The following is a 27,772-nucleotide window of genomic DNA, read 5'->3' as shown; positions in this document are numbered from 1 at the left end:
AGCAACAGTTACCACGGTGAGATTGCTCATGGTGATAGTGTCCATGGTGACACGGCTCATTGTGACAGTCCACATTGTGCCAGTACCCGTAGGAAAGTGCTCACGGTGCCAGTGCGCATGGTGACAGTTACCATGGTGAGAGTGCTCACGGTGGTAGTACTCACAGTAATAGTGCTCATGGTGACAGTGCCGATGGTGACAGTGCTCACGGTGACAGTGCCCATGGTGAGAGTCCGCACGTTCGTAGTGCCCATGGTGGCAGTTCCCATGGTGAAAGTGCTCATGATAACATTGCCCATGTTGGTAGTTCCCATGGTGAGAGTGCTCACGCTGATAGTGACCATGGTAACAGTGCACATGGTGGCCGTGCCCTTGGTGACAGTGCCCGTGTTGACAGGACTCAGGGTGACAGTTCTCATGGTGACAGTGCACACACGGTGACAACTCATGAGGCAGTACTCACGGTGAGAGTTATCTTTGTTGCAGTACCCATGGTGACAGTGCTCACAGTGATATTGTCCATGGTGGCAGTGCCCATGTTTACAGTTCCCATGGTGACACTGCCCCTGATGACAGTGCCCATGGTGACAGTGCCCATGTTCACAATTCTCACAGTGATAATGCCTATGGTGAGTGTACCTAGGTTGACAATGCACATGGTGACAGTGCACATGGTGTCATGCCTATGGTGACAGTGCTCATGGTGACAGTTCTCATGTTGGCAGTGCCATAAGTAACAGTGCTCATTGTGGCAGTGCTCATGGTGACCGTGCTCATGGTGACCGTGCCCATGTATACAGTGTTTATGGTGATACATGTCACGGTGTCAGTGCCCACAGGGACAGTGCCCAGCATGACAAAGCCCATGGTGATACTTCCCATTGTGACAGTGCGCACGGTGACAGTGCCCATGGTGACAGCGCCCAGTGTGACAAGGCCCATGGTGGCAGTGCTCAAGGTGACTGTGCTCATGGTGAAAGTGCGCACGTTTACAGTGTTTATGCTGATAGATGTAACGGTGTCAGTGCCCAAGGGGACAGTGCCCAGGCTGACAAATTCCATGGTGACACTTCCCATTGTGAAAGTGCCCATGGTGACAGCGCCCAGTGTGACAAGGCCCAAGGTGACACTGCTCACGGTGACTGTGCCCATGGTGACAGTGGCGATGGTGAGAGTGCCAATAGTGACAGTGCTCATGGTGAAACTGCCCATGGAGATATTGCCCATGGTGATAGTGCTCATGGTGACAACCCCACGGTGACAGTGCCAATGGTGATAGTCCCCGTGGTGACAGTTCTTACATTGAATGTGACCATGGAGACAGTTCTCATGGTGACAGCGCCTATGGTGAAAATTCTCATAGTGACAGTGCTCATGGTGACAGTGCCCATGGTGATATTACCCATGGTGACAGTACTCATGGTAAAAGTGCTCATGGTGACACTGCACATGGTGGCAGTGCAAAATGGTGACAGTGCCCATGGTGATATTGCTCATGGTGACATTGCTTATGGTGATAGTCCTTCCGGTGATAGGGTGTATGGTGAAACTGCACACAGTGACAGTGCTAATGGTGACAGTGCCCTTGGTGGCTGTTCCCATGGGGACAGTACCGATGGTGACACTTCTCATATTTACAGTTCCCATGGTAATCGTGCTCACGGTGATAGTGCACGTCGTGACAGTGCCCATGGTGGTAATTCACCTGGTGACAGTGCTAAATAGTGACAGTGCACATGCTGACAGTGCTCATGGTGATAGTGCCCATGGTGACAGTGCACACGGTGATAATAGGCATTGTTACAGTGTTCATGGTGACAGAGCCCAAGGTGGCAGTAGCCATGGTGACAGTGCCCACAATGACAGTGCCCAAAGTGACAGTGCCGACAGTGACAGTTCCCATGGTGACACTTCTCACAGTGACGGTGCCCATGGGGAGAGTTAGCATGGTGAGATTTCTCACGGTGATAGTGCCCGTTGTGACAGTGCTCTCAGTGAGAAGGCCCATGGTGCCAGTGCCCATAGAGACATTCCGCTCGGTCACATTTCTCACTGTGAAAGTGCCTATAGTGATATTACCCATGGTGACACTGCACATGGTGGCTGTGCAAGATGGTGACAGTGCCCATGGTGACATTGCTCATGGTGACATTGCTTACAGTGATAATCCTTATGTTGACTGTTTGCATGGTGACAATGCACACAGTGACAGTGTTCATTGTGACAGTGATCATGGTGATAGTTCCCATGGTGAGAGTGTCCATGGTAACAGTGCCCATAGTCACAATTCTCATGGTGTAGTGCTCACAGTGACAGTGCCCATGGTGAAAATACCCAGGGTGACAGTACTCATGGTGACAGTGCTCATGGTGATAGTGCTTATGGTGACCGTGTTCATGGTGACAGTGTGCATGGTGACACTGCCCACCATGACAGTGCTCTTGTTGACAGTGCTCAAGGTGACAGTGCCAATGTTAGAAGTGCTTATTGTGAAATTGCCCACGGTGACAGTTCTTATGGTGAGAGTGGTCACAGTGGCACTGCTCATGGTGAAAGTGCCCAAGGTGACAGAGATCACGGTGACAGTGCCCTTAGTTATAGTGTCCATGGTGACAGTACTAACAGTGAAATTGACCATGGGGACACTTCCCATAGTGACAGTGCACATGGTCAGAACCCTCACAGTGATAGTGCTCACAGTGACAGTGCCCTTGGTGACAGTGACCATGGTGACCGTTATAATGGTGCTAGAGCCCATGATGACAGTGCTCATGGTGACAGTCCACATTGTGACAGTGCTCAGAGTGACAGTGCCCAAAGTCACAATACCCATGCTGACAGTGCCCATGCTGACAGTTATGGTGATAGTGCCCACGGTGACAGTGCACATGGTGATACTGAGAATGGTGACAGTGATAATGGTGACAGTGGTCATGGTTGCAGTACCCATGGTGATAGTTCTGAAACTGACAGTGCCCTTGGTGATAGTGCCCATGGTGAGTGTGCTCACGTTAATAGTGCCATGGTGGCAGTTCCCATTGTGAAAGTGCTCATGATGACAGTGCCCATGTTGGTAGTTCCCATGGTGACAGTGCCCACGGTGATAGTGACCATGGTAACAGTGCACATGGTGGCCGTGCCCTTGGTGACAGTGCCCATGATGAGAGTGCTCATGGTGACAGTGCTCATAATAGCAGTGCCCAAGGTGCCAGTGTTCATGGTGACAGTGCTAATGGTGACAGTGCTCTTGGTGGCAGTTCCCATGGGGACATTATCGATGGTAACACTGCACATTGTTACAGTGCCAATGGTAACAGTACTCACGGTGATAGTGTACATCGTGACAGTGCTCATTGTGGTAGTTCACCTAGTGACAGTGCTAAATAGTGACAGTGCACATGCTGAGAGTGCTCATGGTGATATTGCCCATGGTGACAGTGAACACGGTGATAATGGGCATTGTTACAGTGCTCATGGTGAGAGAGCACAAGGTGGCAGTAGCCATGGTGACAGTGCCCACAAAGACAGTACCCATGTTGACAGTGCCGACAGTGACAGTGCCCATGGTTACAGTAATTATGGTGATAGATGTTACAGTGGCCATGCTCACAGTGACAGTGCCCACCCCGACAAAGCCCATGGTGATACTTCCCATTGTGACAGTGCCGACTGTGACAGAGCCCATGGTGACAGTGCCCAAGATCACAGTGCCCATGATGTGAGTGCTAATGGTGACTGTGCCCATGGTGAGAGCGCCCAGTGTGACAACACCCATTGTGACAGTGCTCACGATGACCCTGTCAATGCTGACAGTTCCGATGGTGATAGTGCCAATAGTGAGAGTGCTCATGGTGAAACTGCCCATGGAGACACTGCCCATGGTGATAGTGCTCATCGTGTCAACCCCTCAGAGGCAGTGCCAATGGTGAGAGTCCCCGTGGTGACAGTTCTCATGGTGAAAGTGACACTGTTGAAATTGCTCATGGTGACAGTGCTCATGGTGACAGTGAGCAAGGTGATAGTCTCCAGGTTGACAGTGCCCATGGTGACTGTTCTCATGGTGACAGTGCCTATGGTGATAATGCTCTTAGTGACAGTGCTCACAGTGACAGTGCCCATGGTGACAGTGACCATGGTGAGTGTCCTCACCGTAATAGTGCCCATGGTGACAGTGTTCATTGTGACAGTCCACATTGAGGCTGTGCCCGTTGTGACATTGCTCAGGGTGATAGAGCTCACAGTGATAGTACTCATGTTGACAGTGCCCAAGGTGACGATACCCACAGTGACAGTAATCATGGTGAAAGTTCCATGGTGGCAGTTCTTATAGTGACACTTCTTGTGACAGTGCTCATGGTGGCAGTGCTCGTGGTGACAGTGCTCTTGGTGACAGTGCTCATGGTGGCAGTGCCCATGGTGAGACTACCGATGGTGACACTGCCCATGGTGAGAGTGCACATGGTGACAGTGAACACGGTGACAGTTCTAACAGTGATAGTGCCCATGATGACAATGCTCATGGTGACAGTCCACATTGTGCCATTGCCCAAGGTGACAGTGCTCACAGTGACAGTGCCCAAAGTCACAATACACATGGTGACAGTGCCCAGGCTGACAGTATTCATGGTGATAGTGCCCATGGTGACAGTGCACATGGTGATACTGAGAATGGTGATGGTGCTTATGGTGACAGTGGTCATGGTTGCAGTACCCATGGTGATACTGCTGAAAGTGACAGCGCCCTTGGTGATAGTGCCCATGGTGAGTGTGCTTCATTAATAGTGCGCATGGTGGCAGTTCCCATTGTGAAAGTGCTCATGGTGACAGTGCCTATGTTTGTAATTCCCATGGTGACAGTGCTCACGGTGATAGTGACCATGGTAAGAGTGCACATGGTGGCTGTGCCCTTGGTGACAGTGCCCATGATGACAGTACTCATGGTGACAGTGCTCACAGTGATAGTTCCCATGGTGACAGTGAACAGGGTGGTAGTGCACATGGTGGCAGTGAAAAATGGTGACAGTGTCCATGGTGACAGTGCACATGGTGACGACCCATGCTGACAGTGCTCACAGTGACAGTGCTCATGGTAGCAGTACCCGTGGTGACAGTGCTCACAGTGGTAGTGCCCTTGGTGGCAGTGCCCAAGGTGACACTGACCATGCTGACAATGCCCATGATGACAGTGTCCACAGTGCCAGTACCCATAGTGACAATGCTCACGGTGACAGTACCCATGGTGAGAGTGCTCACGGTGGTAGTGCTCACAGTAATAGTACTCATGGTGACAGTACCGATGGTGACAATGCTCACGGTGACAGTGTCCATGGTGATAGTGACCATGGTGAGAGTCCGCACTTTGATAGTGCCCATGGTGGCAGTTCCAGTTGTGAAAGTGCTCATGATGATATTTCCCAAGTTGGTAGTTCCCATGATGACAGTGCTCACGGTGATAGTGATCACGGTAACAGTGCACATGGTGGCCATGCCCTTGTTGAAAATGCGAATAATGACAGTACTCATAGTGACAGTTGTCATGGTGATAGTGCCCATGGTGACATTGCACATGGTGGCAGTGAAAAATGGTGACAGTGCCCATGTTGACAGTTCTCATCGTGACCGTGCACATGGTGACAACCCATGCTGACATTGCTCATGGTAGTAGTACCCCTGGTGTTAGTGCACACAGTGATAGTGCCCATGGTGGCAGTGCCCATGGTGACATTGCCACGGTGCCATTGTCTATGGTGACAGTGAGCACAATGACAGTGCCCATGGTGACAGTGCCGACAGTGACAGTGCCCATGGTGACACTCTCATGGTGACAGTGCCCATAGGGACAGTTAGCATGGTGAGATTTCTCACAGTGATAGTGCCCATTGTGACAGTGCTCACAGTGACAATACCCATGGTGCCAGTTCCATGGAGACATTCTGCACGGTCACAGTTCTCACAGTGAAAGTGCCTATGTTGATATTACCCATGGTGACACTGCACATGGTGGCAGTGCAAAATGGTGACAGTTCCCCTGGTGATATTGCTCATGGTGACTTTGCTTACGGTGATAGTCCTTACGGTGACAGTGCGCATGGTGACACTGCACACAGTGACAGTGTTCATGGTGACAGTGTTCACGGAGATAGTTCCTATGGTGAGAGTGTCCATGGTGACAGTGCCCATAGTCTCAATTCTCATGGTGCAGTGCTCACAGTGACAGTGCCCATGGTGAACATACCCAGGGTGACAATAGTCATGTTGACAGTGCTCATGATGATAGTGCCCATGGTGACAGTGCCCATGTTCACAATTCTCATAGTGATAATGCCTATGGTGAGAGTACCTAGTTTGACAATGCCCATGTTGACAGTGCCCATGGTGTCATGCCCATGGTGACAGTGCTCATGTTGCCAGTGCCATAAATAACAGTGTTCATTGTAGCAGTGCTCATGGTGACTGTGCTCATGGTGATAGTGCTCAAGTTTACAGTGTTTATGGTGATAGATGTCACGGTGTCAATGCCACGGGGACAGTGCCCACGCTGACAAAGCCCATGGTGATACTTCCCATTGTGAGAGTACCCACGGTGACAGTGCCGATGGTGACAGTGCACCGTGTGACAAGGCCCATGGTGAAAGTGCTTACGGTGACAGTGTTCATGGTGAAACTGTCCATGAAGACATTGCCCATGGTGATAGTGCTCATGGTGAAAACCCCACGGTGACAGTGCCAATGTTGACAGTCCCCGTGGTAACAGTTCTTACATTGAATGTAATCATGGTGACATTTCTCATGGTGACAGCGCTCATGGTGACAGTGCTCAAGGTGATGGTCTCCATGTTGACAGTGCTCATGGTGACAATTCTCATGGTGACAGTGCCTATGGAGAAAATTCTCGTAGTTACAGTGCGCACAGTGACAGTGCCCATGGTTATATTACCCATGGTGACAGTACTTATGGTAAAAGTGCCCATGGTGACACTGCACATGGAGGCAGTGCAAAATGGTGACAGTGCCCATGGTGATATTGCTCATGCTGACATTGCTTACGGTGATAGTCCTTACGGTGATCATGTGTATGGTGAAACTGCACACAGTGACAGTGCTTATGGTGACAGTGTTCACGGCTATAGTGCCGATGGTGAATGTGCCCATGGTGACAGTGCCCATAGTCACAATTCTCATGGTGTAGTGCTCACGGTGACAGTGCCCATGGTGACAATACATAGGGTGACAGTATTCATGGTGACATTGCTCATGGTGATAGTGCCCATGGTGAGAGTGCCCATGTTCACAACTCTCACGGTGATAGTTCCCATGGTAACAATACCCAGGGTGACAGAGCTCATGGTAAAAGTGCTCACGGTGACAGTGCCCATGGTGACAGTACCTAAGGTGACATTACCCATGGTGAGAGTGCTCATGGTGTCAGTGCCCATGGTGACAATACCCAGGGTGTCCTGCCCATGGTGAGAGTGATCATGGTGACACTGCTCATGTGGACAGTGCCATAAGTGACAGTGCTCATTGTGGCAGTGCTCATAGTGATGGTGCTCATGGTGACAGTGCCCATGTTTACAGTGCTTATGGTGATAGATGTCAGGGTGGGCATGCCCACGGTGACAGTGCCCATGCTGACAAAGCCCATGGTGATATTTTCCATTGTGACAGTGCCCACGGTGACAGAGCCCATTGTGACAGTGCCCAAGATCACAGCGCCCATGGTGAGGCTGCTAATGGTGACTGTTCCCATGGTGACAGCGCCCAGTGTGACAACGCCCATTGTGACAGTGCTCACGGTGACCGTACTGATGTTGAGAGTGCCAATGGTGATAATGCCAATAGTGAGGGTGTTCATGGTGAAACTGACCATGGAGACACTGCCCATGGTGATAGTGCTCATCGTGACAACCTCTCAGAGGCAGTGCCAATGGTGAGAGTCCCGGTGATGACAGTTCTCACGGTGAAAGTGACCCTGTTGAAATTGCTCATGGTGACAGTGCTCATGGTAACAGTGTTCAAGGTGATAGTCTCCATGTTGACAGTGCCCATGGTGACTGTTCTCATGGTGACAGTGCCTCTGGTGATAATGCTCTTAGTGACAGTCCTCACGGTGACAGTACCCACGGTGACAGTGACCACGGTGACTGTTCTCACCATGATAGTGCCCATGGTGACAGTGTTTATGGTGACAGTCCGCATTGAGGATGTGCCTGTGGTGACAGTGCTCAGGGTGATAGTGCTCAAGGTGTCAGTGCTCACATTGACAGTGCCCAAGGTGACAATACGCACAGTGACAGTAATCATGGTGAAAGTGCCCATGGTGGCAGTTATCATAGTGACAGTTCTTGTGACAGTGCTCTTGTTGACAGTGCTCATGGTGGCAGGGCGCATGGTGAGACTACCGATGGTGACACTGCCCATGGTGACAGTGCACATGGTCATGGTGCATCTATTGGCAGTGCAAAATAGTGACAGTGCCCATGGTGATATTGCTCATAGTGATAGTGCCCATGGTGAGAGTGCCCATGGTTACAGTGCTCATGGTGACAGTGCCCATAGTGACAGTGCACACCATGAGACTGCCCATGGTGGCCGTGCCCATGGTGACAGATCTTATCGTGAGAAATGTCACCGTGCCAACTGTCCCCAAGGGCACTGTCACAGAGAGAAAAGTCACCATGGGCACTGTCACAGTTAGTATTCTCCCCTTTGGAACTCTCATTGTGGGCACTGCCACCGTGAGCACTATTACCATGAGCACTGCTACCATGAGCAATATTATGATAAGAACTGTCACCATGGGCACAGCCACCATGGGCAATCTCACGGTGTGCTGTGTCACCAGGGGCACTGTCACCATGGGCACTGTCACCATGAGCACTGTAACCATGGGCACTATCACCATGAGCAATATCACCATGGGTGCTGTCACTATTTTGCACTGCCAACAGATGCACCATGACCATGTGCACTGTCACCATGGGCAGTGTCACCATTGGTAGTCTCAACATGGGCACTACCACCAAGGGCACTGTCACAAGAACTGTCACTATGAGAGCTGCCACCATGGGCACTTTCACCATGATTACTGTCACCGTGGGTATTGTCACATTTGGCACTGTCAACGTGCGTACTGTCACCGTGAGAACTATCACCATGCGCACTGTCACCACGGGCACAGCCTCAATGCGGACTGTCATCATGAACACTGGCACCATGGGCACTATCATGGTGAGAATAGTCACCGTGGTCACTGTCACCATGGGCACTGTCACCGTGAGCACTGTCACTAAGAGCATAATCACCATAGGCACTGTCACCGTGAGAACAGTCACCATGGGCACTGTCAACATGGAGACTATCACCTTGAGCAATGTCACCATGAGCACTGTCACCATGAGCAATTTCAACAGGATCACTTTCACCATGAGAACTGTCACCATGGGGACTCTCACCATTGGCAATGCCTCCGAGGGGTTGTCATGATGAGCACTATCACCATGGGCAGTGTCTCCATGGGCAGTGTCACCGTGAGCACTCTCACTATTGGCACTATCACCATCGGCACTGTCAGTATCGGCATGGTCACCATGAGCACTGTCACAATGGGCATTGTCACACTGGGTGCTGTCACCATGGGCACATTTACCATCGGCACTATCGCCATGAACACTGTCACCGTGAGCACTGTCACTGTGTGCAGTTTCACCATACACACTATCACCGTAAGGACTATCATCATAATCAATGTCATCATGATCAATATCACCATGGGCAGTGTTATCATTTTGTACTGCCACCATGTGCAGTGTCACCATGGGCAGTGTTATCATTTTGTACTGCCACCATGTGCAGTGTCACCATGGGCACTTTTACCATGAGTACTGGCACCATGGGTAATATCACCATGGGCACTGTTACCACGAGCACTGTCACTATGAGAATTTTCAACATAGGCTCTGTCACCATGAGAACTGTCACCATGGTCATATTCAACGTAAGAACTCTCACCACGGGGACTATCACCATTGGCACTGTCACCATGGGGTTTTCACCATGAGCACTATCACCATGGGCAATGTCTCCATGGGCAGTTTCACCATAAGCTCTGTAACTATTGGCACTCCCACCATCGGCACTGTCACCATGGGCACAGTCACCATGGGCCTTGTCACACTGGGCGCTGTCATCATGGGCACTGTCACCGTGGGCACTGTTACAATGGGAAATATCACCATGGGCTTTGTCAGCATGGGCACTGTCCCCGTGGGCACTGACACTGTTACTCTATCACCATAAACACTGTAAACATGGGCACTGTAATCATGAGCACTGCCACCATGTGCAGTGTCACCATGGGTAATATCACAATAGGCACTATCACCATGAGAAATGTGACCTTGCGGAATGTCTCTATGGGCACTGGCACCATGGGTATTGTCACTGTGAGCACTGTCACAACGGGCACTAGCACCGTGAGAAATCTCACCATGCTAACTGTCCCCATGGGCACTGTCACCGTGAGAAGTGTCACCATGGGCACTGTCACTATCGTCACCATCACCATGGGCACTGTCTTGTGGGCACTGTCACCATGGCCACTGCCACCGTGTGCTCTGTCACCATGAACACTGCAACAATGCCCATTATCTCCGTGTGCACTGTCACCATGGGCACTATCACCATGAGCACTGTCAGCATGTGCACTGTCACTATTTAGCACTGTCACCAGGTGAACTACCACCATGAGCACTGTCACGATGTGCACTATCACCATGAGCACGGTTACCATGGGCACTGTAACAATGCACAGTGTCACCATCAGTACTGTCCCCATGGGAACTGCCACCAAGAGCACTCTCACCATTAGCACTGTCACCACCTTGGGCACTGCTATTATGAGCACTGTCACCATGAGAACTGTCGCTATGAGAACTGCCACCATGGGTATTTTCAACATGAGTACTGTCACCATGGGTATTGTCAACATTTTCACTGTCACCATGAGCACTCTTACTGTGAGCACTATCACCGTGAGCACTCTCACTGTGGTCACTGTCAGCATGAGCACTGTCGCCATGGGTACTGGCACAGTGCGGACTGGCACCGTGAGCCCTGTCACCATGGGCACCATCACTGTGAACACTCTCACCATGGTCACTGACACCATGGGCACTGTTACCATGAGCACTGTCACCATAGGCAATGGTGCCGTGGGCCCTGTCACTATGGGACCTGTCATCATGGTCAGTATCACCATGCGCACTGCCACCATGGGCATTATCACTGTGAGCACTGTCACCATGGGTACTCCAACCATGAGAACTGTCACCATGAGTGCTGTCTGCATGGGCTTTCACCATGTGCACTGTCACAATGAGAACTGTCAACATGGGCAGTGTCACCATTTTTCACTGCCACCATGTGCAATGTCACCATGGGCACTTTCACTGTGAGAACTGTCATCATGGGCACTGTCACCAAGGGCACGTCTACCATGTGCACTGTTACCATGGTCACTATCACCGTGAGCACTGTCACCATGGGAACTACCAACATGGGCAATATCATCATGAGCACTTTCACAATAGGAACTGCCACCATGGGAACTATCAACGTGTGGACTCTCACCATAGACACTATCACCATGGACACTGTCACCGTGAGCACTGTCACCGTCGGCACTGTCACCATGAGCACTATTACTGTGAGCACTACCACCGTGAGCACTCTCATCGTGGTCACTGTCACCATGGGCAATGTCACCGTGAGCACTGTCACTATGGGTACTGACACAATGCGGAATGTCACAATGAGCCCTGTCACCATGGACACTATCACCATGGTCACTGTTACCATGGGTCCTGTCACTGTGAGCACTGTCACCATAGGCAATGGTACCGTGGGCACTGTCACCATGGGCAATGTCATCATGGGCTTTGTCACCGTGGGCAGTGTCACCATGGGCACTGCCACCATGGGCTCTATCACTGTGAGCACTGTCACCCCGGTACTGCTACCATGAGCACTGTCAGCACGGGTAGTCACCATGTGCACTGTCAACATGAGAAGTTTCAGCATTGGCACTTTCACCATTATTCGCTGCCATCATGCGCACTACCAACATGTGCACTGTCACCATGGGTATTGTGACTTTGAGCACTGTCACCATAAGCACTGTCACCTTGGACACTGGCACAATGTGGACTGTCACCATGAGCAATGTCATCATGCGCACTATCACCGTTAGAACTGCCACCGCGGTCACTTTCACCATGTGCACTGTCACCGTCAGCACTTTCACCGTGATGCTTGTGACCATGGGCAGTGTCACCATGGGCAGTGTCCCCATGGACAATTTCACTGTTAGTACTGCCACAATGGACACTATAACTATGGGCACTGTCACTGTGAGCTCTGTCACCATGGGCACTTTCACCACAAGCACTGCCACTCTGACCACTCTAACCATAAGAACTGTCACCATGGGCACTTTCATGATGGGCACTTCCAACATTGGCACTATCACCGTGAGCACTGTCAATGAGAGCACTGTCACGGTGGGCAGTGTCACCATGCACACTATCACCGCAAGGACTATCACAGTAAGCAATGTCACCATGGTCACTGTCACCATTTTGCACTGCCACCTTAGGCACTGTCACCATGAGCACTTTATCACTGAGTACTGTCACCATGGGTAATATCACCATGGGCACTGTCACCGTGAGAACTATCACCATGAGCAATGCCAGGATGGGCACTGGCGCCATGGGTCTTGTCACTATGAGCACTGAAAAAATGGGCACTATCACTGAGAGAAATCTTACCGTGCTAACTGTCCCCAAGGGCACTGTCACAGAGAGAAAAGTCACCATGGGCACTGTCACAGTCAGTATTCTCACCATTGGCACTCTCATTGTGGGCACTGCCACTGTGAGCACTATTATATGAACACTGCTACCGTGAGCACTATCATGATAAGATCTGTCACCATGGGCACAGCCACCATGGGCAATCTCACGGTGTGCACTGTCACCAGGGGCACTGTCACCATGGGCACTGTCACCATGAGCACTGTAACCATGGGCACTCCCACCATGGGCACTATCACCATGAGCTATATCACCATGGGCACTGTCACTATTTTACACTGCCACCAAATGCTCCATGACCATGTGCACTGTCACCATGGGCAGTGTCACCGTCGGTAGTCTACCATGGACAATGCCACCATGAGCACTGTCACCACGAACACTGCCAACATGCGCACTGTCACAAGAACTGTCTACTATGAGAACTGCCACCATGGGCACTTTCACCATGATTACTGTCACCGTGGGTATTGTCACCTTGGGCATTTTCAACGTGAGCATTATCACCGTGAGCACTATCACCCTGAGCACTGTCACCACGGGCACAGCCTCAATGCGGTCTGTCACCACGAACACTGTCACCATGGGCACTATCATGGTGAGAACAGTCACCGTGGTCACTGTCACCATGGGCACTGTCACCATGAGCACTGTCACTAAGAGCATTATCACCATAGGCAATGTCACCATGAGAACAATCACCATGAGTACTGTCAACATGGAGACCATCGTCTTGAGCACTGTCACCATGAGCACTGTCACCCTGAGCAATTTCAACAGGGTTACTTTCACCATAAGAACTGTCACCACGGGGACTCTCACCATTAGCACTGCCTCCGAGGGGTTGTCACCATGAGCACTATCACCATGGGCAGTGTTTCCATGGGCAGTTTCACCATGAGCACTCTCACTATTGGCACTACCACCATCGGCACTGTCACCATCGGCTCAGTCACCGTTAGCACTCTCACCATGGGCACTGTGATCTTGGCCATGTCACCATGGGCTCTGTCACCGTGGGCACTGCCACAATGGGAGATGTCACCATGGGCTTTGTCAGCGTGGGCACTGTCACCATGGGCATGGCCACCATGACTTCTATCACCATAAGCACTGTAACCATGGGCACTGTCACCATGAGCATGTTCACCATGAGCATTGCCACAATGAGCACTGTCACTTAAGGCACTGTCCACATTAGCAGTGTCACCATGATCACTGACACCATGGGCAGGACACCCTGGGTATTGTCACCATGGGCAATATCACCATGAGCACTCTCACCATGGGAATTGTCACCTTAGGTACTGTCACTATGGGCACTGTCACCGTGAGAACTTTTAGCATGATCTCTGTCACCCTGGGTATTGTCACCATGGGCACTCTCACCGTGAGAGTTGTGAACATCAGCACTATCACCATGAGCAATGTCACCATGAATACTGTCAACCTGTGTATTGTCACCATGGGCACTGTCACCGTGAGCACTACACCGTGAGAATTGTGACTATGGGCACTGTCACCATGGGCACATTCACCATCAGCACTATCGCCATGAACACTGTCACCATGAGCACTGTCACTGTGTGCATTTTCAGCATACACACTATCACCGTAAGGACTATCACCATAAGCAATGTCACCATGAGCAATATCACCATGAGCACTGTCAACATTTTGAACTGCCACCATGTGCAGTGTCACCATGGGCACTTTTACCATGAGTACTGTCACCATGGGTAATATCACCATGGGCACTGTCACCATGAGCACTGTCACTATGACAATTTTCACCATAGGCACTGTCATCATGAGAACTGTCACCATGGTCACATTCAACGTAAGAACTGTCAAAATGGGGACTTTCACCATTGGCACTGTCACCGTGGGGTTGTCACCATGAGCACTGTCACCATGGGCAATGTCTCCATGCACAGTTTCACCATGAGCTATATCACTATTGGCACTCTCAGCATCGGCACTGTAACCATGGGCACGGTCACCGTGAGGACTGTCACCACCGGCCTTGTCATACTGGGCACTGTTACCATGGGCACAGTCACCATGGGCACAGTCACCATTAGCACTCTCCACATGGGCACTGTGATCTTCGGCACTGTCACCATGGGCTCTGTCACCGTGGACACTGTCACAATGGGAAGTATCACCATGGGCTTTGTCAGCGTGGGCACTGTCACCATGGTCACTGTCACCGTGTGCACGGCCACCATGACATCTATCACCATAAGCACTGTCACCATGAGCAAGTTCACCATGAGCACTGCCACAATGAGCTCTGTCACTTATGGCACTGTCCACATGAGCAGTGTCACCATGATCTCTGTCACCATGGGCAGGACACCCTGCGTATTGTCACCATGGGCACTTTCACCATGAGAACTCTCATCATGGGAATTGTCACCTTAGATACTGTCACCATGGGCACTGTCACCGTGAGCACTTTTACCATGAGCTCTGTCACCCTGGGTATTGTCACCATGGGCACTATCACTGTGAGAGCTGTGAACATAGGCACTCTCACCATGCACAATGTCACCATGAATACTGTCACCCTGGGCACTGTCACTGTGAGCAGTACACCATGAGAATTGTGACTGTGCACACTGTCACCCGGGCACATCCACCATCGGCACTATCAACGTGAACACTGTCACCATGAGCACTGTCACTGTGTGCAGTGTCACCATGTACACTGTCACCATGTGCAGTGGCACCATGGGCACTTTTACATGAGTAATGTCACCATGGGTAATATCACCATGTGCACGGTCACCATGAGCACTGTCACTATGAGAATTTTCACCATAGGCACTGTCACTGTGAGAATTATCACCATGGTCACATTCAACATAATAACTGTCACCACGCTGACTATCACCATTGGCAGTGTCACCTTGGGGTTTTCACCATGAGCACTGTCCCCATAAATACTGTCACCCTGGGTACTTTCACCATGTGCACTGTCACTGTGAGCACTACACCATTAGAATTGGGACTATGGGCACTGTCTCCATGGACACTCTCACCATGGGAACTATCACCATGAACACTGTCACAGTGAACACTGTCTCTGTGTGCAGTGTCACATGTGCACTGTCACCGTAAGGACTATCACCATAAGCAAAGTCACCATGAGCAATGTCACCATGGGCACTGTCACCATTTGGCACTGTCACCATGTGCAGTGTCACCATTGGTAATATCACCATAGGCACTTTCACGGTGAGAAATGTGACCGTGCAGAATGTCTCTATGGGCACTGGCACCATGGGCATTGTCACTGTGAGCACTGTCACAACGGGCACTATCACCGTGAGAAATCTCACCATGCTAACTGTCCCCATGGGCACTGTCACCGTGAGAAGTGTCACCATGGGCACTGTCACTGTTGGCACTGTCACCATGGGCATTGTCATTGTGGGCACCATCACAATGGCCACTGCCACCTTGGGCTCTTTCACCATGAACACTGTAACAATGCCCATTATCACCATGTGCACTGTCACCATGGGCACTATCACCATGAACACTGTCAGCATGTGCACTGTCACTATTTAGCACTGTCACCAGGTGAACTACCCCCATGGGCACTCTCACGATGTGCACTATCACCATGAGCATGGTTACCATGGGCACTGTAACAATGTGCAGTGTCACCATTGGTACTTTCCCCATGGGAACTGCCACCAACAGCACTGTCACCTTTAACACAGTCACTACCTTGGGCACTGCTATTATGAGCACTGTCACCATGAGAACTGTTGCTATGAGAACTACCACCATGGGTATTTTCAACATGAGTAGGGTCACCATGGGTATTGTCACCATTTGCACTGTCACCATGAGCACTATTACCGTGAGCAATATCACCATGAGCACTCTCACTGTGGTCACTGTCACCATGAGCACTGTCGCCGTGGTGCTGGCACAATGCGGACTGGCACCATGAGCCCTGTCCCCATGGGCACTATCACTGTGAGCACTCTCACCATGGTTACTGACACCATGGGCACTGTTACCATGAGCACTGTCACCATAGGCAATGGTGCCGTGGGTACTGTTACCATGGGCACTGTCATCATGGGCTGTGTCACCATGGGCACTGTCACCATGAGCACTGCCACCATCTGCATTATCACTGTGGTCACTGTCACCATGGGTACTGCAACCATGAGAACTGTCACCGTGAGTACTGTCTGCATGTGTTGTCACCGTGTGCACTGTGACCATGAGAACTGTCAACATGTGCACTGTCACCATTTTTCACTGCCACCACGTGCAATATCACCATGGGCACTAGCACCGTGAGAACTGTCACCATGAGTACTGTCATCATGGGCACTGTCACCAAAGGCACGGCCACCATGTGCACTGTTACCATGGTCACTATCACCGTGAGCACTGCCACCATGGGAACTACCAACATGGACACTGTCATTATGAGCACTTTCACAATGGGAACTGCCACCATGGGCACTATTAACGTGAGCACACTCACCATGGACACTATCACCAAGGGCACTGTCAGTTTCAGCACTATCACCATGGGTACTGCAACCATGACCACTGTCACCATAAGCACTCTCACCATTCTCAGTATCACCATGTGCACTGTCACCATGAGAACCTTCACCGTGAGGGTTGTGAGCATGAGCATTGTCACCATGAGCACTGTCACCTTGGGCACTGGCACAATGTGGACTGTCACCATGAGCACTGTCATCATGGGCCCTATCACTGGTAGAACTCTCACCCTGGTCACTGTCACCATGGGCAATGTCACCATGAGCACTGTCTCTGTGAGAAGTGTCACCATGGGCACTGTCACTGTGAGCACTGTCACCTTGGGCACTGCCACAATGTGGACTGTCACCATGAGCACTGTCATGGCCACTATCACTTTTAGAACTGTCACCGTGGTCACTGTTACAATGGGCACTGTCACCATGAGCACTGCCACTCTGAGCACTCTCACCATAAGAACTGTCACCGTGGGCACATTCACGATGGGCCCTTCCAACATTGGCACTATCAACGTGAGCACTGTCAACGAGAGCACTGTCACGGTGGGCAGTGTCACCATACGCACTATCACCGCAAGGACTATCACATTAAGCAATGTCACCATGGGCACTGTCACCATTTTGCACTGCCACCATGTGCACTATCACCTTAGGCACTGTCACCATGAGCACTTTATCACTGCGTACTGTCACCATTGGTAAGAGCACCATGGGCACTGTCACCGTGAGAACTATCACCGTGAGCAATGCCATGATGGGCACTAGCGCCATGGGTCTTGACACTATGAGCACTGAAACAATGGGCACTATCACTGTGAGAAATTTCACCATGCTAACTGTCCCAAAGGGCATTGTCAACGGTAGAACTATCACCATGGGCTGTGTCACAGTCAGTATTCTCATGATGGGCACTCTCATTATGGGCACTGCCACCGTGAGCACTATTACCATGAACACTGCTACCATGAGCACTATCATGATAAGAACTGTCACTATGGGCCCAGCCACCATGGGCAGTCTCACAGTGTGCACTGTCATCAGGGGCACGGTCACCATGGGCAGTGTCTCCATGAGCACTAACCATGGGCACTATCACGATGAGCAATATCACCATGGGCACTGTCACTATTTTGCACTGCCACCAGATGCACCATGACCATGTGCACTGTCACCATGGGCAGTGTCACCATCGGTAGTCTCACCATGGGCACTGCCACCATGAGCACTGTCACCAAGAGCACTGTTACCACGAGCACTGCCACAATGAGGACTGTCACAAGAACTGTCACTATGAGAACTGCCACCATCGGCACTTTCACAATGATTACTGTCACAGTGGGTCTTGGAGCATTGTGATGACAAGGGTCATGGAGCCTTGTGATGACAAGGCCGTGGCACATTGTGATGGCAGGGGTCATGGAGCATTGTTATGACAGGGGAAATGGAGCATTGTGATGACAAGGGCATGGAGCATTGATCTGAAAAGTTTCATGGATTATTGTGATGAGAGTGTTCATGGACCTTTGTGATGACAAGGGCGTGGTGCATTGTGATGATAAGGGCATGTAGCATTGTGATGACACGGGTCATGGAACATTGTGATGAAGGTGTGATGGAGTATTGTGATGACTAGAGATGGAACATTGTGATATCAGTGGTGAGAGAGCATTTTGATGAGAACTGCATGGAGCATTGTGATGAGAAGGTTTATGGAGCACTGTGATGACAAAGTTGTGGGCATTGTGATGACAGGTGCATGGCGCATTGTGATGACATGGGTCATGGAGCATTGTCATGACAAGCGCATGGAGCATTGTGATGACAAGGGTCATGGAGCATTGTGCTGACAAAGGCATGGAGCATTGTGATGACAAGAGTCACAGAGCATTGTCATGAAAAGTTCATGGAGCATTGTGGTGACAAAGGTCACAGAGCCTTGTGATGACGAGGGCATGGACCATTGTGATGACAAAGGTCATGAAGCATTGTGATGACTGGAGTCACGGAGCATTGTGATGAAAGGGGTCATGGAGCATTGTGATGACAGGGGCATGGAGCATTGGTCAGACAAATTTCATGGATTATTGTGATGACAGTGGGCATGGCGCATTGTGATGACAAGAGCATGGAGCCTTGTGATGCCAAGTGTCATGGAGGATTGTGATTACAAAGGTAACGGAGCATTGTGATGACAAGGGTTTGGAGCATTGTGATGACAAGGGCCATTGAGAATTTAGATGACAAGCTCATGAAGCATTGTGATGACAAATGCACGGAGTTTGATATGAGAGGGGTCATGGAGCATTGTGATGAAAAGTGTCATGGAGCATTCTGATGACAAGCTTGTGGAGTATTGTGATGAAAATGGCATGGAGCATTGCGATGAAAAGGGCATGGAGCATTGTGATGAAAAAGGTATGGAGCCTTTTCATGACAGGTTTCAAGGAGCATTCTGATGACAAGTGTCAGGGAGCATTGTGATGACAAGTGTATTGAGCATTGTGATGACAAGAGTATGTAAGATTGTGATTAGAAGTGTAATGGAGCATTGTGATGACAAGGACGTGGAGAATTGTGATGACACGAGACATGGAACATTGTGATGACCAGGGCATGGAGCATTGTGATTGCAAACCGTGGAGCATTGTAATGAGAAGACTATGGATAATAATGATGATGAGCGTCATGGAACACTGTAAAGACAGGAGAATGGAGCATTGTGATGACAGGTGTCATGGAGCATTGTGACGACAAGGGTCATGGAACATTGTGATGACAAGGGTCATGGAGCATTCTTATGACAAGCTTGTGGAGTGTTGTGATGACAATGGCATGGAGCATTGTGATGAAAAGGGCATGGAACATTGTGATGAAAAAGCCATGGAGCCTTTTCATGACAGGGTTCAAGGAGCATTTTGATGACAAGTGTCAGGGAGCATTGTGATGACAAAAGTCATGGAGCATTGTGATGACAAGCACATGGAGTATTGTGATGACAGGCATCATGGAGCGTTGTGATGACAAGTGTTATGGAACATTGTGATGACAAAGGGTTTGGAGCATTGGGATGACAGAGGTCATGGATCATTTTGATTTCAAGGAGCATGGAGCATTGTGATAACAAGGGCATGAAGCAATGTGATCCCAAGTTTCAGGGATGATTGTGATGACAAGCGCATGGAGCATTGTGATGATAAGGTCATGCAGCATTTTGCTGACAAAGGCATGGAGCATTGTGATGACAACTGTCATGGAGCATTGTGATGAGAAGACCATGGATAATTGTGATGACGAGCGTCATGGGGCGTTGTGATGACAAGTGTTATGGAACATTGTGATCACAAGGGTTTGGAGCATTGTGATGACAGAGGTAATGGAGCATTTTGATTTCATTATGATGACAATAGCATGAAGCATTATGATGATGGGCATGGTGCATTGTGATGACAGGGTTCATGGAACATTGAGATGAAAAGGGGCATGGAGCATTGTGATTACAGGGGTATTGGAGCATTGTGATGACAAGGGTCATGGAGCCTTTTGAAGACAAGACCGTGGAACATTGTAATAGCAGGGGTCATTGAGCATTGTTATGACAGGGGTAATGGAGCATTGTGATGACAAGGGCATGGAGAATTGGTCTGAAAAGTTTCATGGATTATTGTGATGAGAGTGGGCATGGGACATTGTGATGACAAGGGCACGGAACACTGTGGTACATGGGTCATGGAGGATTGTAATGACAAGGGCATTGAGCATTGTGATGAGAAGGGCATCGAGCATTGTGATGACAAGCGTCATGGAGCTTTGTGATGACAAAGGCATGGAGCAATGTGATGAGACTTTTCATAGAGCATTGTGATGACAATGATATGGAGCATTGTGATGCCAAGAGTCATGGAACTTTGTGATGACAAAGGTCATGGAACATTTTGATGACAAGGGCGTGGTGCATTGTGATGAGAAAGCCAGGGAGCATTGTGATGACAGGGTCATGGAGCAATTTGATGAAAAGTGTCATGGAACATTTTGATGACAGGGTTTATGGAACATTGTGATGTTAGGAGTCATGGGGCATTGTGATGAAAAGTGTCATGGAGCATTTTGATGACAGGGGTTATGGAATATTGTGATGTCACGGGTCATGGAGCATTGTGATGACAGGGGTGAGACAGTATTGTGATGACTAGTGATGGAACATTGTGATATCAGTGGTAAGAGAGCATTGTGATGAGAAGTGCATGGAGCATTGTGATGACAAGGTTTATGGAGCATTGTGATGACAAGGTTGTGGAGCATTGTGATGACAAGCGCATGGCGCATTGTGATGACAAGGGTCATGGAACATTGTGATGAAAAGTTCATGGAGCATTGTGGTGACAAAGGTTCCAGAGCCTTGTGATGACGAGGGCATGAACAATTGTGATGACAAAGGTCATTAAGCATTGTGATGACTGCAGTCATGGAGCATTGTGATGACAGGGGTCACAGAGCATTGTGATGACAAGGGCATGGAGCATTGTGATGAAAGGGTTAAGGAGCATTGGTCTGATATGTTTCATGGATTATTGTGATGACAGAGGGCATGGTGCATTGTGATGACAAGGGCATGGAACATTGTGATGACAAGGTCATGTAGCATTTTGCTGATAAAGGCATGGAGCATTCTGATGACAAGGGTCATGGAGCACTGTGATGACAAGCGTCACGTAGCATTGTGATTACAGGGGTCATGGAGCATTGGGATGACAAGGGCATGGATCATTGTGATGACAAGAGTCATAGAGCATTTTGATGACAAGAGTCCCGGATCATTGTGTTGTCAGGGGTCATGGAGCGTTGTGATGACAGTGGTCATGGAGCATTGTGACAACAGGGGTCATGGAGCATTGTGATGAGAGGCTCATGGACCATGGGGCTGAATATATTCATGGAGTATTGTGATGACAGGGGTCATGAGCATTGTGATGACAAGGGAATGGAGCATTGTGATGACAAAGTCCTAGAGCATTGTCATAAGAAGTCCATGGCGCCTTGTGAAGACAAGTTTCATGGAGCATTCTGATGAAAAGGGGCATGGAGCATTTTGATTACAGGGATCTTGGAGCATTGTGATGACAAGGGCATGGAGCACTGTGATGAGAAGGCCGTGGAGCATTGTGATGACAGGCATCATGGAGCGTTGTGATGACAAGTGTTATGGAACATTGTAATAACAAGTGTTGGGAGCATTGTGATGACAGATGTCATAGATCATTTTGAGTTCAAGGAGCATGGAGCATTGTGATGACAAGGGCATGAAGCAACGTGATCCCAAGATTCATGGAGGATTGTGATAACAATGCCATGTAGCATTTTGCTGACAAAGGCATGGAGCATTGTGATGACAAGGATCATGGAGCACTGTGATGACAAGAGTCACGGAGCATTGTGATTACAGGGGTCATGGAGCATTGAGATGACAAGGGCATGGATCATCGTGATGACAAGGGTCATGGAGTATTTTGATGACAAGAGTCCTGGATCATTGTGTTGTCAGGGGTCATGGAGCATTGTGATGACAGTGGTCATGGAGCATTGTGATGAGAAGGTCATGGAACATTGGGCTGAAAATATTCATGGAGTATTGTGATGACATGGGTCATGGAGCATTGTGATGACAAGGGAATGGAGCATTGTGATTAGAAGTTCCTGGAGCATAGTGATGAGAAGACCATGGAGCCTTGTGTTGACAAGTCTCATGGAGAATTCTGATGAAAAGGGGCATGGAGCATTGTGATTACAGGTGTCTTGGCGCATTGTGATGACAGGGGCATGGAGCATTGTGATGAGAAAGCCATGGAGCATTTTGATGACATGCGTCATGGAGCTTTGTGATGACAAGGGCATGGATCATTGTGATGAAAATGCATGGAGCCTTGTCCTGACAGGGTTTAAGGAGCATACTGACGACAAGAGTCATGGAGCATTGTGATGACAAGTGTATTGAGAATTGTGTTGACAAATGTCATGGAACATTGTGAGGAGAAGGCCATGGACAATTGTGATGACGAGCGTCATGGGTCATTGTGATGACAAGTGTTATGGAACATTGTGATCACAAGGGTTTGGAGCATTTTGATGACAGAGGTCATGGAGCATTTTGATTTCATTGTGATGACAGTAGCATGAAGCATTATGATGATGGGCATGGTGCATTGTGATGACAGGGTTCATGGAGCATTGAGATGATAAGGGGCATGGAGCATTGTGGTTACAGGGTTCTTGGAGCATTGTGATGACAAGGGCATGGAGCATTGTGATGAGAAGGCCATGGAGCATTCTGATGACATGTGTCATGTAGCTTTGTGATGACAAGGGCATGGAGCATTGTGATTAACGGGGTCTTGGAGCATTGTGATGACAGGGGTCATGGAGCCTTGTGATGACAGGGCCATGGAAAATGGTGATGGCAGGGGTCATGGAGCATTGTTGTCACAGGGGTAATGGAGCATTGTGATGACAAGAGCATGGAGCATTGGTCTGAAAAGTTTCATGGATTATTGTGATGAGAGTGGGCATGGGACATTGTGATGACAAGGGCACGGAACACTGTGATACATGGGTCATGGGGGATTGTAATGACAAGGGCATGGAGCATTGTGATGTGAAGGGCATTGAGCATTGTGATGACAAGCGTCATGGAGCTTTGTGATGACAAAGGCATGGAGCAGTGTGATGAGAGGTTTCATGGAGCATTGTGAAGACAACGGCATGGAGCACTGTGATGCCAAGAGTCATGGAACTTTGTGATGACAAAGGTCATGGAGCATTTTGATGACAAGGGCGTGGTGCATTGTGATGAGAAGGGCAGGGAGCATTGTGATGACAGGGTCATGGAGCAATTTGATGAAAATAGTCATGGAACATTTTGATGACAGTGGTTATGGAACATTGTGATGTCGGAGTCATGGAGCATTGTGATGAAAAGGGTCATGGAGCATTTTGATGACAGGGTTCATGGAACATTGTGATGACAGGGGTGAGGGAGTATTGTGATAACTAGTGATGGAACATTGTGATATCAGTGGTGAGAGAGCATTTTGATGAGAAGTGCATGGAGCATTGTGATGACAAGGTTTATGGAGCATTGTGATGACAAGGTTGTGGAGCATTGTGATGACAAGTGCATGGCGCATTGTGATGACATGTTTCATGGAGCATTGTGATGAAAAGTTCATGGAGCGTTATGGTGACAAATGTCACAGAGCTTTGTGATTACAAGGGCATTGACCGTTGTGGTTATCCAGGTCATGACGCACTGTGATGACTGTAGTCATGGAGCATTGTGATGACAGGGGTCGTGGAGCATTGTGATGACAAGGGCATGGAGCATTGTGATGACAGGGTTAAGGAGCATTGTTCTGACAAGTTTCATGGATTATTGTGATGACAGTTGGCATGGCACATTTTGATGACAAGGGCATGGAGCATTGTGATGACAAGGTCATGGAGTATTGTGAAGACAGGTGTCAGGGAGCATTGTGATGACATATGTCATGGTCCATTGTGATGACAATGGCATGGAGCATTGTGATGTGAAGTGTCATGGAGGATTGAGATGACAAAGGTCATGGAGCATTGTGATGACAAGGGCTTCTAGCATTGTGATGACAACGGTCATGGAGCATTGTGATGACAAGGGCATGGAGCATTGTGATGACCAGGGCCATTGAGAATTTTGATGACAAGGTCGTGAAACATTGTGATGACAAGTGCATGGAGCTTGCTATGACAGGGTTCATGGAGAATTGCGATGACATGTGCATGGAGAATTGTGATGACAAGAGCATGTAACATTGTGATAAGAAGTGCCATGGAGCATTGTGATGACAAGGATGTGGAGAATTGTGATGACAAGGGACATGGAGCATTGGGATGACCAGGTCATGGAGCATTGTGATGGCAAGACCGTGGAGCATGGTGATGAGAAGACCATGAATAATTGTGATGACGAACGTCATGGAGCACTGTAATGACAGGGGAATGGAGCATTGTGATGACAGGTGTCATGGAGCATTGTGATGACAGGGGTCCTGGAGCATTGTGATGACCAGGGTCATGGAGCATTCTGATGAAAAGCTTGTGGAGTATGGTGATGACAATGGCAAGGAGCATTATGATGAAAAGGGCATGGATCATTGTGATGAAAAAGGCATGGAGCCGTTTCATGACAGGGTTTAAGGAGCATTCTGACGACATGTGTCAGGGAGCATTGTGATGACAAGTGTATTGAGCATTGTGATGACAAAGGTCACGGAGCATTGTGATGAAAAGGGCATGGAGTATTGTGATGACAGGCATCATGGAGCGTTGTGATGACAAGTGTTATGGAACATTGTGATCACAAGTGTTTGGAGCATTGTGATGACAGAAGTCATGGATCATTTTGATTTCAAAGAGCATGGAGCACTGTGATGACAAGGGCATGAAGCAATGTGATCCCAATTTTCATGGAGGATTGTGATGACAATCGCATGGAGCATTGTGATGACAAGGTCATGAAGCATTTTGCTGACCAAGGCATGGAACATTGTGATGACAAGGCTCATGGAGAACTGTGATGACAAGCGTCACGGGGCATTGTGATTACAGGGGTCATGGAGCATTGGGATGACAAGGGTATGGATCATTGTGATAACAAGGGTCATGGAGCATTTTGATGACAAGAGTCCCAGATTATTGTGTTGTCAGGGGTCATGGAGCGTTGTGATGACACTGGTCAAGGAGCATTGTGATGACAGGGTCAAGGAGCATTGTGATGAAAAGGGAATGGAACATTGTGATGACAAGTTCCTGGAGCATTTTGATGAGAAGACCATGGAGCCTTGTGATGACAAGCCTCATGGAGCATTCTGATGAAATGGGGCATGGAGAATTGTGATTACAGGAGTCGTGGAGCATTGTGGTGACAAGGGCATGGAGCACTGTGATGAGAAGGCCATGGAGTATTCTGATGACATGCATCATGGAGTTTTGTGATGACAAGTGCATGGAGCTTTGTGATTACAGGGGTCATGGAGCATTGTGATGAAAAGGGCAAGCATCATTGTGATGAAAAAGACATGGAGCCTTGTCATGACAGGGTTCAAGGAGCGTACTGACGACAAGTGTCAGGGAGCATTGTGATGACAAGTGTATTGAGCATGGAGCATTGTGATATCAGTGGTGAGAGAGCATTTTGATGAGAAGTGCATGGAGCATTGTGATGACAAGGTTTATGGAGCATTGTGAGGACAAGGTTGTGGAGCATGGTGATGACAAACGCATGGCACTTTGTGATGACATGTGTCATGGAGCATTGTGCTGACAAGTGCATGGAGCATTTTGATCACAATGTCATGAACCTTTGTGATGAAAAGGGTCACAGGGTATTGTGATGAAAAGTTAATGGAGCATTGTGGTGACAAAGGTCACAGAGCCTTGTGATGACGAGGGCATGGACTATTGTGATGACACAGGTCATGCAGCATTGTGATGAATGGAGTCACGAAGCATTGTGATGACAGGGGTCATGTAGCATTGTGATGACAAGGGCATGGAGCATTGTGATGACAGGGGCATGGAGCATTGGTCTGACAAGTTTCATGGATTATTGTGATGAAAGTGGGCATGGCGCATTGTGATGACAAGGGCATGGAGCATTTTGATGACAAGGTCATGATATATTGTGAAGACAGGTGTCAGGGAGCATTGTGATGACATATGTGATAGTCCATTGTGATGACAATGGCATGGAGCATTGTGATGCCAAGTGTCATGAGGACTGTGATGACAAAGGTAATAGAGCATTGTGATGACAAGGTCTTGGAGCATTGTGATGACAAGGGTCATGGAGCATTGTGATGACAAGGGCATGGAGCATTTTGATGACAAGGGCCATTGAGAATTTTGATGACAAGTTCGTGAAGCATTGTGATGACAAGCGCATGGAGCTTTCTATGAGAGTGTTCATGGAGCATTGCGATGACAAGAGCATGTAACATTGTGATGAGAAGTGTCATGGAGCATTGTATTGACAACGACGTGGAGAATTGTGATAACAAGGGACATGGAGCATTGTGATGACCAGGGCATGGTGCATTGTGATGGCAAGACCGTGGAGCATTGTGCTGAGAAGTCCTTGGATAATTGTGATGTCGAGTGTAATGGAGCACTGTAATGACAAGGGACATGGGGCATTGTGATGATAGGTGTCATGGAGCATTGTGATGACAGGGTTCATGGAGCATTGTGATGACAAGGGTCATGGCGCATTCTGATGACAAGCCTGTGGAGTATTGTGATGACAATTGCATTGAGCATTGTGAGGAA

The sequence above is a fragment of the Hyperoodon ampullatus genome, assembly GCF_949752795.1.
Source record: "Hyperoodon ampullatus genome assembly, chromosome: 2".
Taxonomy (NCBI): domain Eukaryota; kingdom Metazoa; phylum Chordata; class Mammalia; order Artiodactyla; family Ziphiidae; genus Hyperoodon; species Hyperoodon ampullatus.
The sequence above is the reverse complement of the archived record's forward strand: the minus strand, read 5'-3'. Positions refer to the sequence as shown.